This window comes from Pistacia vera, unplaced genomic scaffold, assembly GCF_008641045.1.
Source record: "Pistacia vera cultivar Batoury unplaced genomic scaffold, PisVer_v2 Contig570, whole genome shotgun sequence".
Taxonomy (NCBI): domain Eukaryota; kingdom Viridiplantae; phylum Streptophyta; class Magnoliopsida; order Sapindales; family Anacardiaceae; genus Pistacia; species Pistacia vera.
The window spans coordinates 1,973,605-1,978,556 of NW_022196413.1; the positions used below are offsets into that span (position 1 = coordinate 1,973,605).

A 4,952-nucleotide genomic window follows, 5' to 3' on the forward strand; every position below is an offset into this window, starting at 1 on the left:
TCGTAAACTCTTGGAAGTGCACCTTCCTCTGGAGGATTCTAATGATCCTCTCTAGGTGGATGTTAGAGTTGAGTACCAATGGAGACCATCCTAATGTGATAAGTGCCAAATGTTTGGCCATAGTGTCTCTTCTTGCCCTCTATAGGTCCAACAGGCATCCTCAGTACATACTGCATCTCCTCCTAAGAAAACAGTTGATAGTGAAGGGTTTCAATATATGGCTAAGAAAAATAGAGGAAAAGGTCTATCTACACCTACTAATCAGGTTATTTCTCCTAGTAATACAACTTCCTCTATACCCCCAAAGTCTCTATCTTTGCAGGATACTCCTATATAGGATAATGTTATGAACCAGAATCCTTTCCATTGTCTCTCTGATGAGTATGAGGACCACCACATGATAAGATCTTGAAATTTTATATTTTTTTAGTGATTTAATTGGATTATTTGTGGAAAAATGTGTTTAAATTGTAGTATTTGAATAAATTCTTTCATAAATACCTTTTATGGGATCATGGGTGTATTTTTAGTATTTTCAGGTTCAAACATATATTTGAAGGAAAAAGAATGATGTTGATGGAATTCATGACACGTAGGAACAAACGGTACAAGAATCGGAGTTGAAACGAGGAAGTTGTGACACGTCGAAGATACAACGTAAAATCTAGAAATCCTTCAGGATGAGCGTGCTTTGATTTTTCTGTCATAACTTGAGCTGTAGAAATCAGAATTCAACGATTCTTATGGCGTTGGAAAGCTTATTCAGAGAACTACAAAATTAATGTTTATGACTTTACCAAATTATGAAGGTCATGGATGCCTTGGACAGAATGAACGATCGCTATAGTGACTGTTCTTACTACTGCGGTGATGGGTCACGGGCTTGTTATGTTAATATATTATCCTAATCCGAATCTTAATGGGCTAAGGTATTTACTCTTTTCCTAATTAAGATCAAAACCCTAGGATATAAATAAGGGTCTTTAAGAAGTTTTTCAGGAGTTTTTAGAGAGAAAGGGAAGAACGGCTACTAGTTTGGAGATCGGGATTCTTGAAGCTCTCGTTCACTAATTAGAGAAGTGTTTATATTTTTCTTTCTTGAACTCATGTTGTTGAATAGAATGATGGTTTTTATCATAGTAACTATGAACTAAATCGCTTTTCTAGGGCTAAAAATGTAGCCCAATGTATGAATATGTGTTGACGTTATCTTTATTGATTTCTTATTAAGCATTAATTCTAAGTTTTATTATTGTATGTAATGCTTTCAATTCTTAAGGATCCGAGGGTTGAATGATATCATGGGTTGGGTTAAGGTCGAGAGATAAAACCTGATTTGTCTAAGGTAATAAAACCATAGATTGAGCGAACGCTTGAGATAGGTTACCACGATCTATGAGGCTCTGGTAAATTCCATAGAACTTAATGATCTCTTAGCTCCTAAATCCAACTTAGAGATATTTTGGGTTGTTGTTTAAGGGTTAATTCACTAATTGTTCGAGAGAAAGTTAGGGGAATATTAGGGAGTTTGGCCTTTAGAATAAGCTTAATTAGGATAGTAATAATCGTCAATACATAGGAATAAATTGGTGTGAAATCTGTGCCTTAGGGTTTAGTCATATTGATCTTTATACCAAAGTATCTAGAAAATTCTGCTTTTGTTTAGTTTTTAATTTGTTTTCCTTTTCATTAAATTCATTCATAAAATTATGTTTCATCAAATAGCAGTAAAATAGACTAGTTTGGTACTTGGTAGGTAGTTCTCTTGGGATTCGACACTCGTTTACTCAAGCGTTATTACTTGCACGATTTCGTACACTTGTGAATAGCCTATCAAGTTTTTGGCGCCGTTGCCGGGGAACAATTTCTTTTTACCAATATCAATACGAAATATTTAGTTGCTAATTTGATTTGTTTTATTTTTGTTTACTAATTAATTTTTATTTTTATTTTTGTTTGTTTTGTTTGTTGTTTTCAGCTAGAATCTGGAGAGTTTACGTTCAAGAGGTCGTGGTGATCTTAATCCACTAGATTTTGAGTTCGAGAGAACCGCGAAACAGTTGAGGAAAGAAAAGAGGCAAGCTGACTCTGAAAAATCAATGGCTAACTTAGGAATTGTGAATCCCAATATGGGAAATCAAGAGAATGAGACTGAGGATACTTTAGGGGGGAAATGCAAATGGTGGAGTAGTAGTGGTTCAGAGAGCATTGAAAGACTACTCTAGTCCTACTATTGATGGATGCTATTCTAGCATTAGGAGACCACCCGTTCAAGTGAATAATTTTGAGATTAAGCCAGCAATTATTGGAATGATTTAGTAGTCAGTCCAATTCGCTGGGTTACCTAATGATGATCCCAACCTGCATATCGCAAATTTTCTGGAGTTATGCGACACATTTAGGCATAATGGAGTATCCGATAACGCAATTAGGCTAAGGTTTTTCCCATTCTCTCTTCGGGGAAAAGCAAAGGCTTGGTTGATTTCTCTGCCATCTGGGAGCATCACGACATGGAGTGAGTTAGCTCAAGCATTCACTAAATACTTTCCACCTGCCAAGTCTGCCAAGCTGAGGAGTGAGATTACCAACTTTTACCAACAAGATTCAGAGTCATTCTATGAAGCATGGGAAAGGTAAAAGGATCTCTTACGGAGGTGCCCTCACCATGGTTTACCAATCTGGTCGCAAGTACAAATGTTCTACCAAGGGTTGCTACCAACTATTCAAGCTATGATTGATGCTGCAAGTGGGGGAGCCTTGAACAATAAAACGCCAGAGGAAGCATACAATCTGATTGAGGTGATGGCGAACAATAACTATATGAGGACTCCAAAGAGAACTTCAATAAGGAGATCAGCGGGGGTGCATGAAGTTGACGGTTACACTGCATTGACTGCTCAACTTTCAAACATCCAGAAGCAATTAGGTAATGTGTTGAAAGTAAATGCAATTGAATCTTCTTCTATAATATGTGACCTTTGTGCAATCATTCATCGAAGGATTGCCAAGAAAGGAACCCATTTGGTCAACTTGAACAAGCCAATTACATCAATAATTTCCAAAGGGGACAAGGGAATCCATAGTCTAATACATATAATCCAGCATGAAGGAAACACCCGAACTTTTCATGAAGCAACAACAATGAGCAAAAGCAAGCTCCTGTTTTTCAACCTCAAGAGCCAAAATCTAATTTAGAGAATGTGTTGACCAAGTTCATTGAAGAGACAAGTAAGATGTTTGAGAAGACTAACGTCCTAGTTCAAAATCAATCAGCCTCTATTAGGAACCTTGAGACTCAAATTGGGCAAATTCATAGCATCTTAGCGGGAATAGTTCAAGGAGCATTACTGAGCGATACAAAGAAAAATCCCAAGGAACAAGCGCATGCAATCACCTTGAGGAGTGGATGAATGTTGGAAAATTCAGAGGGTGAAAAACTAAGGCAAGAACAAGACATGAAAGATGAGCAGAAGGACGATCGATGTGGTGGTGATGGCGGTGGTTGCAACGAGTGTGAGATTGTGGAGAAATTCATCAGAAATAGGGATGATAGCCACAGTGATGAATCCGGTGGCCGCGACGAGCGTGATCTTGCTCCAAATGCGTCAGAAGTTTCAACTCATCGCTGCGGCCATGAATCTAGTGGTCGCGACGAGCATGCATCTGAGCAGAAACTTCCTTCAAGCCAGACAACCCTTCCATACCCACAACGGTTGAAAAATCAGAAGCTCGATAAGCAATTCGGTAAGTTTATTGACATGTTTCAAAGTTTACATATTAATATCCCTTTTGTTGATATGCTAGAACAGATGTCGAAGTATGCAAAGTTTCTGAAGGAGATCCTCACACACAAGAGAAAATTTGAGGAACACGAGAAAGTTATGCTCACGAAGGAATTTAGTGCGTTGATTCAAAAGAAACTACCACCTAAACTAAGAGATCCAGGGAGTTTTACTATCCCTTGTATTATCGGTAGTTGTTATTTTAATAAAGTGTTATGTGATTTAAGGGCAAGTATTAACTTAATGTCGTTTTCCATCTACAGGAAGCTTGGATTAGGAGAAGTGAAGCCAACCACCGTGTCTCTCCAATTAGCTGATCGATCGACAACATATCTTAGGGGGGTGGTAGAAGAAGTCTTGATTAAGGTAGACAAACTGATTTTCTTAGTAGATTTTATAGTATTAGACATGGAAGAAGATAAGGAGATACCTTTAATTTTAGGACGACCCTTTCATTAATAGATGTCCACTAAGGGAAATTAATCTTAAGGGTAGAAGATGAGCAAGTAGAATTTGATGTTTTTGAATCTATGAAGCGTCCATCTGAACTAGACTCATGCTTTAAGATTGATGTTCTTGACACCATAGTGGAGCAGAATTTTGAAGAGAGCTACCCCATTTTTCCTTTAGAGAATAGTTTGATGAATTCTAGAGATCAGGAGGATGAAGTTGATAGTGAAGAGATGAGAGAGTGTTTAAGATACTTAAATGCTTTACCACCCTTGGTTCGTCTTGAAGCTAATTCGATCAGAGAAATTGGAGTTGTGGCGTCTCAGTCAACTTTACCAATCACAAAGGCACCTACACTTGAGCTCAAGCAACTACCATTTCATTTAAGGTATGCATTTTAAGAAGAGGGTAAATTTTTTCTAGTCATTATCAATGCTTCTTTGAGTGTTGTAGAGGAAGACAAGTTGCTACGCATATTGAGGAAATACAAGAAGGCTATTGGTGGATGGAGAATTGGGGATATAAAATGTATCAGTCCTTCAATCTACACGCACAAGATCTTAATGAAGGAAAGTTATAAGCCTATTGTCCAACCACAGAGAAGATTGAATCTATCAATGCAAGAAGTGGTCAAGAAGGAGGTGTTGAAGCTTTTAGATGCAGGAATCATATATCCAATTTCGGATAGTGCATGGGTGAGTCCAGTACAAGTAGTGCCAA

General features: G+C 37.7%; 1 non-coding gene across 1 annotated transcript; it reads right to left on the reverse strand.

Annotated features, from left to right (window-relative positions):
- Positions 1-2,565: 2,565 nt before the first annotated feature.
- LOC116109086 lies at positions 2,566-2,672 on the reverse strand. Its single transcript, XR_004124722.1, has one exon. It is a non-coding gene; the product is annotated as a small nucleolar RNA R71 (small nucleolar RNA).
- Positions 2,673-4,952: the final 2,280 nt, after the last annotated feature.